This window comes from Rhipicephalus microplus, unplaced genomic scaffold (assembly GCF_043290135.1).
Source record: "Rhipicephalus microplus isolate Deutch F79 unplaced genomic scaffold, USDA_Rmic scaffold_17, whole genome shotgun sequence".
NCBI lineage: Eukaryota > Metazoa > Arthropoda > Arachnida > Ixodida > Ixodidae > Rhipicephalus > Rhipicephalus microplus.
Genome location: NW_027464590.1, coordinates 13182323 through 13196798, shown reverse-complemented (window position 1 = coordinate 13196798; position 14476 = coordinate 13182323). Strand labels below are relative to the sequence as shown.

Below are 14476 nucleotides of genomic sequence, written 5' to 3'. Positions count from 1 at the left end.
GCAGTAGTTGTTCAAGGCTTGCTGTTTTATTTAGTATACTGCTTGAGTTTACGGTTAGTAACGTTATTTCTTTGATTGGGCGTGTTGTCGGGTCTTCGGACGGTTTACTGTGCCGTTTTTTTCTACTGGTACCCTTTCACCCTTTTCGTCGTCCCAGACAAAAGCAACATCGTTTATATAAGGCTTGGTGTATGCTAGTGCGACTTTGTCTTTTTTCCCCGATTAGTTTTGGCGCTGTCCCAAAGCTTTTTCCTTGTCACACGGGTTTTGCGAGCGAAATCCTCCCCTATAGAGAGGTCAGTATTCTTGAGCTTGAAGCAATTCTTCAGAATACTCCCTTTCTGTCTCGAGTCAAGAAGCTTCAGAATCACTGGTCGTGTCTTGTTTGGCGCATATCTGCCTAATCTATAAATTCTTTCAATTTGAACCGGCTCCAGCCCAAGAACACTTTCTATTATACCTTTGTTAACTGCTTGCTCCAGTTTATCGCTTGTTTCGTCTTTCATTTCTTCTAGGCCATAAATAATTAAGTTTGACCGACGGCTGCGGTTCTCAAGCTCCTCAACTCTTTGCTCAAGCGTTTTAATTGTGCTATTCATGGAAAGAACCTGGTAGTTGCAGGCTTTAAGTTTTTCTTCTAGTGCGCCTAGAGCGTCCAGTTTATTTTCAATATCCGCTAATCTCTGTTCCTTAATTTCCTCAATATCTACGGAAATTAGATTCTGTTGCTTGATGATTTGAGAGAGCGCAGGTCCGGGATTGGTCTCTACATCACCGCCGAGCAACAACAGTTTTCTCACGAACAATGAGCATTCAAACAACAGATCACACAGCCGGGGGCACGGCAGCACCAACAGGCATCGGTCACTAGAGCGGATACATTTACCGAAACGTTTCCTTACCTGCGCAAGGAATACGAAGTGGTTAGGGATCCGCATGGCCAAGGTGCTGCCGTGCCCTATGGCCGCCGCGTTCCTGGGTGACGAACTTATAGGCTGATCCGCGAGGGGTGACCACGGGTGAGCGCATGCGCCGGAATCCGTGAGTGTTGACGAGTGCTGATGGCGTTGATTATCCAGGGCGATCCTTGCAACTGTCTCTGGCACTTGGCTGTTCGTTGCATTCCGAGTGGCTTTAACCGAAAATGGCTTTCCGGTAGCGCTGGTGCAGGGTGGGAACAGCAGGCCGAGTAGAAACTGCGCAAGGAATACGAAATGGTTAGGGATCCGCATGGCCAAGGTGCTGCCGTGCCCTATTTGGAGATTCTTCTAAAAAAGTAAGTGTTTCTTGTGTGTTTACCACCTAAAGCAATTGATATGCAAACTGAAGATTGCCTATCGTAATGAACTACCACTATGTTCCAGTAGCAAAGCGTAGACGAGTATCTCAAACACTTTGCTTTTGGAAATACAGCTGTGGAGTTGCGTCAGTATAGTTTATATATCAAAATCTTTATAGCACTTACATTATAACCGCACAATGTGTGATATCGTAAAGCTATTCTAACTCCTATTTCATCTATGTGGTCACCTGGTTATGCGACTCGACGAGAAGGACGCAGGGTTGTCCATCTTGCAAAATTCTGGAAAGCTTCCTTGTAGATTCCATAGCCTGAAGCACCGGAGAAATATTGTCTATAGAGAGAAATAAAACACAAGAAAACAGCGTGATATAACACATTCCATCTTTTTTCGAATTTGGCTGGTTTGTTTACTGTTATTGAATCAAAACTGCAATCACCTTGTTCATTTCGTGAAAAACAAAGACTCTTGCTGACCCAAGAGTAGCAGGAATACATGTACTAAACAAATACGTGCTTCTCAAAATGAAACTATTGCAGGTGAAGAATTAATTGTTGATTGATTGATATGTGGGGTTTAACGTCCCAAAACCACCATTTGATTATGAGAGACGCCGTAGTGGAGGGCTCCGGAAATTTCGACCACCTGGGGTTCTTTAACGTGCACCCAAATCTGAGCACACGGGCCTACAACAAAGAATTAATTGTCACTTTCAGGATGTGATGAAGGGTCTTGGTGCTTTGGTGAAGTCTCGGTGATCAGATGAAGGGCCTTGGTGGATTGAATGCTGTTCGGCGCAGGCGCATGATTTATGAGGTGTAAATTGTGCGTATACTAAGAACTACCACTCTTTCAACTGAATAGTTTGTCTGAAAGGATTAACGATTAACCGTTTCGTTGTTTCCCGACAATTCTTAGTGACAGCCATGCGCAGTATTGCGCAACACGCGTAAAAATAGTACTGCGATTACGTATACATGCCCTTTTAAAGCCTAAAACGCATCATCAGACACGAAAATTAGCCGTCGACGTCTAACTGGCGATGTGGGTGTGAACATGAATTACGAGAAAAAGTGTTTATCACGCGAGGACGTCACCATAAGACGTAATCATCGCACAGATTGTTAAAACTTGTGGTGTATCTATTACATGGCATCGTTGCTTGCTCTGACGTGGGTTGATCTCGTGGGCAGTGCTAAATTACTTTAGATGCAGAAGTTGTAGTCGTAAGGCTGTTGGGAGCGAGAAAAAAAAAGATGGTGTTCGTCTTCGAGTAGTGTTATACAGAGTCCCCGTGACTCCTTTCTGCCGACAAGCGGAAAGTAATATAAATAGGTGATCACAGGACCTCAAAGTGTCAGAAAAAATGACAAAACCATTCGTATTTCGCCATATGACGAGTCGCGATTCGTCTTTTCTGAACATAAAGCTCTAACAATAGCACGTGAGCGCACACAAGAAAAGATGGCGAGTGAGTCGGGGCCAGAGCTTTAGTGTTTTCTGCGAATATTGAAATATTATGACGCTGCACTACCACTTTAAAAAGTAAATATGCAGCACGCCTATGTACGGCACACGCGATAAAACAAAAGCCGGAGTATAAACAACAATCACGGACGCGCCTACACTCATTAAGGAAAGGAGGACAAAAACAACAGTCACTGCTTCGCTCTCTTTTGTGCCTTCTCCAGAACGTTGCTGCCTGATCGATGTGAAGCTAGATGTACCAATTTGCACTTGGTAGAAAATCGAGTTGCCCATCGATCGCCATGCGTTGCTTGTGAAGGTGTGTAGGCCACCCACGTTGAAAGGAACTCTTAGGCATTTTTTCACAGACATTACTCTACAGTACTTCTTTACGAGTAGTGACATTTTTCGGCGAGTGTAGACAACACAGTGCAAATAGCCCATAAAATCATATGAGTCTGTGCGTGAAGGAATAAATTACAATCTTCGTTGTTTTGTAGTTCTATCTGAGAGAGCCAAGAAATTCAAAATGTGTTGAGAACGTGCTTTGGTAACGGCTAGATGTTGTTGCGATAGTGGTTGCGCCTGATCGATAGCTTTTCAAATTTTGAAATACGACCTTGAATAACAATGACGTGCAATGTCTACCGCAGAACAACGTGAGAGAGTTAAAAAGGGTCGCAATTCTATTCGGCACAGCTGACGCAGGCAATGAACCCCACTTTACTCGCCCGTGGATCAGCACGTGAGCTTTTAGTAACAACATGCCATCTCGATGCGTCTATGAGACATTTCTTTGAGTGGCAATCTCGGGCCGCACACCGAGCACACGGGCGGCAATGCATGATATTGTTATACTTATTGCAAAATATGAATTGGCTTGGCGATATTCAAAACCAATGTTTCTTTATTTGAATGCTAGAGTCGTCATTGTCTAATAGAGTGTATACGTTTAAGCCGGGATGCTATTATTTCTTGCAATATTTACAAGGTCGACGTTGTGAAGACACCTTCGCCCTTTTAGTTCGTTCCTTTTGCGAACCTATACCTATGTAGCCACTTCCGCTTTCATTTTTTCGCAAGACGGATTTGATGTCAGTTCTTTTGGCTGCGTACACTCTAAGCCAAAAAGGAGCAACGGGGGTATGGTGGTTGCTCCTTTCAGGGAGCAATTGCATTGCCACTCCCATTACTCCCCTAAAATGAGTAACTGCAGGGGGACGAACCGTTTCTCTCCTTTTAGTTCTTCCTTCGGGGGATGAACAGTTAATCCCTCCAGTTACTCCCTGTGGACCAACCGGTACTCCCACCATTTGCTCCCTGCGGACAAACCATTACTCCCACCAGTTGCTTCCCTAAGACCAACGGTTACTTTTTACCATTCCTCCCGCATGTTCGCAGTTACTCTCTGAGTACCAACTGCACATGCTTCCTGTTACTCCTTGTGTAAAATTACTATTTATCTCGAGTATGCTTGTCACACCCTTAACACTTGGCGAGAGCTCCTTGGAAGAGCACTGCTTGGGTGCTTCTAACACAAAAAGTGGACAATATTGAAAGGAAAAAAATGCTTGATTGTTTTTTTAGGCGACGTGTGAGCACACGTAGAAGTAGACTTCGCCACGCCACAGCCAGCAGTAAACAAGCGCCATAATATATCAAAGGTTTTCTGCGTCTTCAGTGGAAAAACAATCTTGAATTTCTAGCGTAGGGCAGTCTGTGTCATCATTGGTGAGAAAAGGGCAACTTCTCCAATTCTGAAGGACTGGAGTTTCACAGCTGGTGTTTCCATCAGGCTAACCCAGCAGAATGTCACCGTAGGCATATGTGAAGCATCTCATTGCTGCAAAAAAAAAAGAAGTGTGAAGTTTAATATGCCAGAATCAATACACAACAATGAGTCTCACACACTGCAGCAGCGCTTACATTCTAGGATGTCTTTTGCAAAACGAAATGTGAAAAAAAAATGGTAGGTTCGGCCAAACGTAACTTGGCAAGCCATATAAATGCTGATGTGGTAGACGCTCTTCACATGATGTCACAGATAGAAATATTCTGGAAGAAAATGTGCAGCACCTCAAGAAGGCATATTTGTAGCAGTTAAAGATACCCTCAGGTTCAGTTAACTGGTTTCTTATACACAGCTGAGTGACATTTCTATGAGCCCATTCACCAATGAGCATTCTAAGTGAGATTATGTGTGTGGCAAATGACACGTACCGTCTGTTCATGCTAAAATACATATTTAGCTAGTGCACATAGGTGCTCTCGATTCTACTATTCTATCATACGCTGCTGCGTCTTGAATTGTGCAATACCTGTAGGCATAAGCGAAGCATGCAAAGCCTGCTTAAAAGCAACTACTTGCAGAGGCTACATGATAATCTTCAGTATATTTCCTTGTACTTGACGCAAACGGCTGGACAAGACTATAGACAAATGAATGTGGATCGTGCTACCTTAAAAACTGCTTTAAACTTAGGAAACTAGGGTGCACTTGTTCACTCAGTTGACGAGTCACAGCCACGAGATATGTGAACGAAGCAATATATCTTAAGGCATCCACAGATATTCTGACTCTTTGTTTGACAGTGTCACAGATAGCTTGCCGATACATATATATCTGAGCGCAACAATATGTGAAGCTTTTATTAGTTCAATGTCTTGTTGGTTCACAGCCGAACAGCTTACTGCGTTAGACAAATGGGAATAAGCGCACGGTGGTTTCCAAAAAAAGCATTATTAGAAGTTAGTGCCCGGTGTGCATGTCTGCCTATTTATTTTGTACTGCCTTCTACATGTGCCACAAAGACATTTGTTGGAGATGTGCTACCATCCAAGCCAACGTCGCATACTTGTCAACGTGATGGCAATACAAACATTAGTAACACTGCCACCTCTAGTAAGAGCATAACACTTCAGGATCTTGGAACAGCAAGGAAGTGCACAAGAAAGTAAAGCCCACTCTTGCAGAACTTTGAACGAGAATTGTTCAGAGTCGGAGAGGTCAACATGCTGTGGCACTTTCAAACCCACGAAACATCTGCCGAAAACAGGGGAAAGGCGAGTCAAGAAACGCTGTTATGAACGCCTGCGCATGGAGAGCTTTGTGAATATAGGCTCAAGTGTTATGCTTTGTGCGAGCCAAAACCTGTGTAAATAAAGAAAGCGTACTTTTAGTAGCACCAGCGTAAACAAATCTTGGCAGTTGGCTTTCTAGTACAAACAGCAATCTCTGCAATGAAAACAAACAATTTATCTTAACGGCGAGAGTGTAAGCACACACGCGGGCCAGCGGAGCCATGTGAAATTGTCAGTGCCAGTGTAACCACGTGGCATAATAAATAATTCGCTGCCAACACATGCACAGTTTCCCCCTCAAAAGCGATGATTTCATATAGGTAGTACGAAAAGTCTGCACTTACCAAAGTTCACATGCTTTCTGTACTTTAGCATCATTGGAAGCATCATTATCTGCAGTATAACCAAATTTGTGTCATACACCTGAAAAAAGTAGTAAAGGACATGCATCAAATATTGTTTTCTTTGGTAGCAGTGAAGTCTGGTTAAGAACAGTCAAGTGGGAATCAGCCTAGTTATTTGCATGCGGCAAATACCAAATGGCGTTATTGAGGTTGTCGAAATTTCCGTCGATTGGTATTAACGTCAAAATGTGACTTCAACGGCTTGCCAAGTTTTCACAGTGCATAAAGATTTTATAATGCAGAATAATAACACTAACGTGAACCTACAGCATTCATGATTGACTTTCACAATGTTCAGTTTTGCGAAGGTTTTGCATCACTTAAGTAATCTGCAAGATTTGGGTCATTCCTCCTCCAATTGTTCTGTCCGTATGTAAAGTGCTCTCTTGATCGTGCGCTTATAAAATAATACATTCAGCGTAGATGTGAAGCGAGTGACGCAGTGATGTGGGAAGATTTTTTTTTTTTTGAGGTGTGCGGGGAGGGAGGGCAGGGTCCGCTTATCTGAATTGAAGGCCGGGCAAGCAAATATGGTCGTCATATTGGGCTCCTTACGCCAGGCCTAAAAAATTTGTGTGCCACCGCGTGGTGAAGCCAGTGAAATGATGCGACAATGATTTGTTCACTTACTGATATACATACACTTTATAGCTCTAAAAAACGCGGCCCAAGGCCCCAACACCCAGCCGTTCACATTACATAAAGCCAATGATAGAAAAGTACCAGTATGAAGGCAGCTAAAACCCCACCCCGATGTTTTTTCAAGAGAGGTATGGTTGCGGAAAGGAACTTTTAACTGCAAAAGTACACTGGCACTGTAGTGGTGACAGAGAAAGCAACAGGGTATGCAGGCAGTAACAATAGAGGTAATTTAGTCCGATACGGCTAGCAATAGATACGGTGAATAAGAAAGAGCAAGTCATTTCTCTTTTGATAGCGCAACCACTCAACAATGTATTTGGAGAAAAAACAATGAGCCAGCTGTTCGAGAACGCAACATTTTTTACAAGCTGTGAACAAGCATGAATTTAGGATTGAAAACGCCCCAACCAATGCAAGACTGTAATTAACCACACTGTAAGAGCAGTAAATGTTGCTGGAATTGCCACTCACCTGCACGCTGATGCATGCACAGTCCTTTGTCCGACGAGCGAACAGGCTTGCAGATAGCTGAAGCCGTGTTTACGTTGTGTTTGTTCCATCCAGCAGCTAAATCCACAACAACATTGCACTCTCTAAATATATATATATAGAGAGAGATAAAGTTGCAAGGAAAGGCAGGGAGGTTAACCAGACGCACATCTGGTTTGCTACCCTGCACTGAGGAAGAAAGAAAGGGGAGAAAAGAGGTTGCAGAAAGATGAGAAGGTACACACAATCACGAGCACACTCGGGGAGCACGCACAGTCTATAGGCGGTCGCTCAGGTTTGTTGACTTTAGGTAAAGTAGCAGTGCTTTAGTTGCTTTCTGCGCAACTGAGGCAGGTGCACAAGGTCCTTGTATCTTCTGCACACAAAATGGTCCGGGGTCAAGTTGGTTCAAAACCATTCGGAGCTGGCATCGCTGTGTGTCGTAGCAAGCGCAGCTGCACAGGACGTGTTTGATGGTCTCTTCAGCTCCGCAGTAGTCGCATGTAGGAGTGTCCGCCATACCAATGCGAAAGGAGTACACCTTTGTAAATGCAACACCCAACCAAAGGTGGCATAACAGTGTCGCATCGGAGCGGGAAAGTTGTGATGGCAGCTTTAGCTTGAGCGAAGGATCCAGTTCATAAAATTGACACCTTTGGAATCTGGTAGACGACCAGAACGTGCGTGTGAGATCTCGAGCCAGCAGGTAAAGTTGTCTTGCTGCATCATTCCTTGATAGAGGAATCGGGACTACACGGGTTTCTTCATGAGCTGAGCGGGCAGCATCATCGGGTAATTGATTTCCAGTAATACCAATATGTCCAGGCAGCCATTGATCTATAATATCATGCCCTCGTGCTAGAGCTTCATGATGGCAATGTCTTATATCTTGTACCAATTGGTCATGACTCCTCCTACGCATGGCAGACTGCAAACTCTGAAGCGCTGCCTTCGAATCGCAGAATATGACCCATTTTCCTGGACGTTCTTGAACGAGATATTGTAAAGCAGCCCTTATAGCAGCAAGCTCTGATGCCGTAGATGTAGTCTAATGCGACAACTTAAACTTGATTGTCATTGCTGCAGCCGGAATTACAGTGGCACCTGATGAGCTGCTGGACGAGACGGACCCATCAGTGTATATCAGCGTTCGGTCTAAGTACAACTCATGTAATAATATCAGTGTTGCTTGCTTCAATGCTCCTCTGGAGTGATTGCTTTTCTTTTTGATTCCCGGAATTTCTAGACGTACTTGCGGCTGGTCGAGGCACCACAAAGGACATGCCATTCTCGCCGCTGGCGTATATGTCGATGGAATGCTGTTTAGGTGCTTGGCTATGACGTCTGAAAACGTAGCACGTGGTCTTCCGGAAGGTAGAAGGGCCAAGTGGTGGTCGGGGACACGGCTAGCATGTCGAATGTGCGCTCTGAGGCAATCCACAACTCTATATGTCCTGACCGGATGGTCTTTGGCAAGCATGATTGTGGCATAAGTAGAAGCGCATCGGGGCAGTCCTAGGCAGATACGCAGTGCCTGACCCTGCAAACTCTCCAATGAATGAGTATTCGATTTGCAAGTGTTAGTCAGTACCGGCAAGCTGTAGCGCAATAGACCCAGAAATAGGGCCCTGTACAGCGGTAGCATGGAGGCCACAGAAGTTCCCCATGCTTTCCCGCACAAGAATTTCGTTATATGCACAATAGATAGCAGTCTCTGCTTCAAGTACGCTCAATGCGGGCTCCACGAAAGACTTCTGTCGATTATTATGCCCAGAAAACGATGCGTCCGTGCATATTTGACACTCTGCCTGTTGGTCTAAACAGGGTATGGCGTCATTGGTTTGCGTGTAAACGCCATCAACGCGCACTTCACAGTTGATATATTTAGGCCTTGTTTCTGAAGGTAGGCTGTTGTGAGGGTTGCTGCCCGCTGTATTCGTGCGCGCACCTGAGGACGAGTAACTGCAGCACTCCAGAGGCAAATATCATCGGCGTATATGGATAGGCACACCGACTTTGGCAGAACCTTCACCAGACCAATCAGGGCAACATTGAACAATGTGGGGCTCAAAACACCTCCCTGAGGTACTCCACAGTAGGTGTAATGTTGAGCAGTTTTACCCTCATATGTTCGTTTCAAATGAACCCCTGCCAGTTATATAATCTTTTATCCATTGCAACATTCGTCCACCAATGCCCATTGCTGCGAGAGAAGTGAGGATGGCATCGTGAGCTACATTATCATATGCACTCTTCACGTCAAGAAAGAGTGCCACTGATATGCGCTTGCGACTTTTTTCTTGTTGAACCAATGTCGATAAGTCAAGGACACAGTCAATGGAGGAGCGGCCCCGACGAAAGCCTGCCATGCAAGAAGGGTATTTGGTGTATCCTTCCAAGTACCACTCGAGACGAAATAGAACCATTCTTTCCATCACTTTTCCGAGGCAGCTTGCGAGGGCAATAGGGCGATACGCTGTCAAGTCCAATGGTGATTTTCCCGATTTCAAAAGTGGTATTAATCAACTCATTTTCCATTCTCGGGGAACACTGCCACTGAGCCAGGAGTTGTTGAAGCATGTTAAAAGTTCTTTTCTGGCTTTTTGTCCAAGGTGTCCCAACGCACTATAAGTAATACCATCCGGACCTGGCGATGACATGCGCTTAGAAGCGACTAACACACCTTCCAGTTCTTCCATGGTGAATGGAATGTCCATTTCTGGTAATTGCGTCTCAGGAACGATCACGGCGTCGATGCTCTCGTTCATAATATTCCCGGCAACTCTCGTGCAAAATTCTTCAGCCACCTCGAGTTCTGTTTTTTCATGATAGAGTGCTAAAGCTTTAAAAAGTGCTGTTGTTTCGGAGAGGAGCGAAGACCACGAACTATTCTCCAGATATAAGACAGCGGCTTATGAGGGGCTAGAGATTCGCAGAATGCTTTCCAGCGTTCGCTCTCCAGCTTCTAAATGCGTCGTTGAATCTTTTTCTGGAGCCGCCTTGCTTCCCTCAGATCGTAAATTGATCTTGTGCGTCTGTATCGTCGTTCAGCACGCCTTCGTATAGCTCGTAATTTTTCCAGTTCGATGTCAAACTCTGTTATTTTAGACGAAAATGGTAATTTACATATAAATATACACTAATCTTCACCACAATCAGGTAGAAACGCAAATCTGCGACACATACAATCAAAACATAGCACGATCAAAACATAGCACACAAGCTCGCATGTCCAAGTGCTCGCCGACCACAAACCATATGAATATGAGTGTGCGAACGCGAACCTAGTTGCGCCGAAAAAAAAAACGTCGAACAGTGGCAACACAGGCGTCAGCGCAATGATTTTAGTGTGTTCTCATAATACACTTATAAAAAACTTACGTATACTAAAACTTATATTGATTTATAAAAATTGATTTTAATTTTTATTTATTGCTAGTACACATAAACATTGAATTAGGATCACTTTGTAAATTACATCTATTGCTATAATAGCGCCACACCTGTCGTGCGGGCGCAGATTTGTCATTGTGCCCTCAAACTACACGTTGAAGCGTGCTACTAAGTTTTACGGCTGATGAAAAGTGCGTTTGGGTCTGTTTTTTTTTGTTTTTTTTCTCCGATATTTTTGGCGGGGGGGAGGGGGAGGTTCTTTGGCACGTGTTTTGGTGCTTGATCGGCTTTGACGCCCTTCCCTAGCAGACGAACGGTGTGTCTAGGCTTTTTTTTATTTACATCCTTGTTTCGCACGTGTTTCGGCGTTTGGTGAGCTTTGACGTGCCAACTCTCCATGCTGCCGCGGCGTGTGTTAGGAACTAGCGGTAGCTGTATTCTCAGGCCTTCTGTGTTCAGCCAGCGCTGCTATTTTATTATGTGCGGATGCTAAAATGAACCACTGCTTTGGTTTGGTGAAGTTTGGTACACAGAACAAAAAATAATCTGGCCCATGAATATCAATGTGGGCGACATGCATATTTGTGTGCGGTGTCCTTCATGGGAATAACCGTTGCGTGACGAGAGCATTTACAGTGGTTCATCCTTCCGTTCCTCCCTTAAAAAACTTCAATCAGTTGCTCCCCCGTTTTCGATCAAGTCGGCCATCTTGTTTCACTTGGCCTTTTCGGGGAGTAACAGTTGGTCTAAAGGACTAAAAACAGCCGTGGCTCCCATTTTGACCATTTTTGACTTAGAGTGTAGGTTGTAAATTTCGATTGAAGTGAGGGACACATTCCTGAAGTGGTGCTTCATAATTAACTGATTTAATGACACTACCCACGCGTATTGTAGCCTCATTTCCAACTTGAACGTCGTACTTAGTATGCTTGCTGTTTTAATTAAGAGCATTGAGAGGGGAAGCCAATTTTTCAGTCCGGCAGTTCGAACCTCTGTGTAAGAGTCTTTCTTTAAAACATAGTCTACCGGCAAGCATGATATTGTTGGCTTAATTTGGTATGCGCCATATCTCGAAGCCGGATCTCAACTTAAAGAAGTGTTAAGTTGGCTTCAAATGTACAGTGCAATCGAAATAGAAAATGTTTGTAGGTACATAACTAACCACTAAATAAACATGCTATTCAGGGTCTGCATTCACTTTCAAAAATGTAAGGTCACTTCACGGCATAACTTCTAAAGTGCCAACATTTATATTTATACTGGACTGTTAGTTACAATGCAGCGTACAGTCCAGAGGGGCACACAAATCCAGAAATGTGCACTTGTACCAAGTGCTGGTTAGACAGAGGTGTTTTCCCTTCCAATGGTACTTGAAGCCATACAATGCAAGCTTCAAGCTTCGAAAGCCCTCTCCCCATAGTGTCGTCTACGTCTACCTTGCAAAACCAGAACGACTGAAAGGGTTTTCTCAACTATATCATCTCTCTCTTTATCACTATGTATGTGTGTGTGTGTGCGTGCGTGCATGCGTGCGTGTAATTTGTATATATGTATGTATGTATGTATGTATGTATGTATGTATGTATGTATGTATGTATGTATGTATGTATGTATGTATGTATGTATGTATGTATGTATGTATGTATGTATGTATGTATGTATGTATGTATGTATGTATGTATGCATGTGCGTGTGTGCGTGTGTGTGTGTGTGTGTGCGTGCGTGTTTATACGCAAATACAGTTGTGGCATTTGATTCTGGCCCAAAACTCTGGTGTAGGCATAGAAATACGTGCACATAAACCCGACATAGGAAACATACGGGGGTATTTTTCGAACAAGCCTCTATCCAAATATAAATGGTACCACTTCTTTCGATCTCTGAGCTCTAAAAAGAGGTAATGCGTTTCCATTTTTAAAGTTTCAAGCCCGAGGGTTTTCATTATTAGCGATCACTTATGGGCACAAAAGGAATTTGAATCACGCGACTCACATTCGAACACTGAACTCTTCGAATGAGACTTTTCTTTCGAACGCCGCTCTTACGCCCTTCGCTGCGTTGAGGGGCGTCGGCGTAACCAGCTGTGTGATCGAGTTCGAAAGAGAGCGAGTGTGCAGTGCAGCGGAGGATAACAGATGGTGTTAGTGAGAAGACAGCGAGGAGGCGGGAAGGAGATTCGCGAAATGACAGGTTCCACATCCCCCACCCACGGCGCCACAGTAGGGCGCGCCATCGTGTGGTCGCCGATCACGTCATCACCAAGGCACCCGGCGAAGACGTCTAGCCATACCATATATGGAAATGAACGAGAGATCGAATGCCTTTCACTACTTACACCTTTCTTCTGTCTCTCTAATTCCAATTCCCCTATTCCCGGCGCTTAACCATGGAGGTGCCTTCATTGAGAGAGGCAGTAACGGAACAGCGCTTATTTCTTCATTTTTCCTCTTTTCAAAGTCACTTCGAGAGCGTGCGACACATCTCGCTCACTGGATTCTGTGCCGACCGGTTGTGCCCTCGCGATCTCCAACGTCAGCGTAGCTCTGGCCGTTGGGCTCGCCCTACGTCATCTCCTGACGCCGACCTTCGATGACAGCGCAGCTCTGACCTACCGGACTTGCCCTACGCCATCTCCTGACGCCGACAAGAGCTCTCGCAAGTGGTGCCCCGTCCTTGGACTCCTGTGACCATGTTTTCAACTTTCCTATCTCTCCTATCCCCTCCATGTGTCGTCGCTCTCTGGCTTACCTTATCTGTCTTTCTCTCTCTCTACACCTTTATTCCTATCCTTTTAATCCCTCCTCCCCCCATCCCTTGTGAGCTACTGTTGAGGTGTTGCCCCCTGAAGCAGACAGTTACGGGGCTCACTTTTTTCTCCCTTTCTCTCTTAGAACCACTTAGAACGACTTTCTTAAGCACTGAATGAACGGATGCCTGTTTGTGGCGGCTGTTGTGGAACGCGCCCACACGCCGCCTTCCATGGTCTCCCACTTAGCGAGGTAGTCTCGCTTCAACTTATCACAAAATCAAAGCATAGAACCAGCTGCGCGCAGAATTCGTATTTGGCAGTATCGTAATCCTCGGTGACTTCGTTTTGTGAATCTGTGCGCCTTTTCCAGTGGTGCTCTTAATTCAGGTAAACTAGAAGCAATGATGCACTTACCAATGCCACTAGGACGACAATTTCGCGATCTGTGATGCACCGGCAGGTCATGCCTTGCACGCAGTGGCCGCAGATTGGCCTGTAAGTTTTATACACTTCATTTTTCAGGTGTTTCATGCTCTTATTCTAAATCGCAGATGCATGCGTTCCACACCTACACAAATAAAAACTGAATGACGTGTACATGTTTCGCTTCAACCAAATTTTTTAAAGGCCAGCGGTTACGATAATTTCCGGTTTAAATTCGTTTATTAGCATGGCTTCTCTTGTCTCACACTGGCATATTTTTATTCAACGGTGCCAGAATGGTACTGAAAACTTTATTATAAACTTGTGTTATAGGGCTGTATAAAACAACTTTTCAGTCATAGCAAGAAGAGAATTTACGCTGTTCTCACCTTGTATTACCCTTTTCTAAGCATAGGTACGCAGTCTGAAGAGCTCTTTAATTCAGTCCATTATACCCAGCTCCGTCCAGAACTCTAGGCTGATTCAAAATTATTTTATCCACATCGATTTTTTTAAGTTAACCAGCA

At 44.5% G+C, this 14476-nt stretch overlaps 1 long non-coding RNA gene across 1 annotated transcript in view; it reads left to right on the top strand.

Moving 5' to 3' along the window:
* The first annotated feature begins 1101 nt into the window (after positions 1-1101).
* LOC142785039 (uncharacterized) overlaps positions 1102-14476 on the top strand; it is a 31072-nt gene continuing 17697 nt past the window's right edge. Inside the window, exon 1 of the long non-coding RNA XR_012888830.1 lies at positions 1102-1276. This is a non-coding gene — a long non-coding RNA (uncharacterized LOC142785039). The remainder of the gene's footprint in view (positions 1277-14476) is intronic.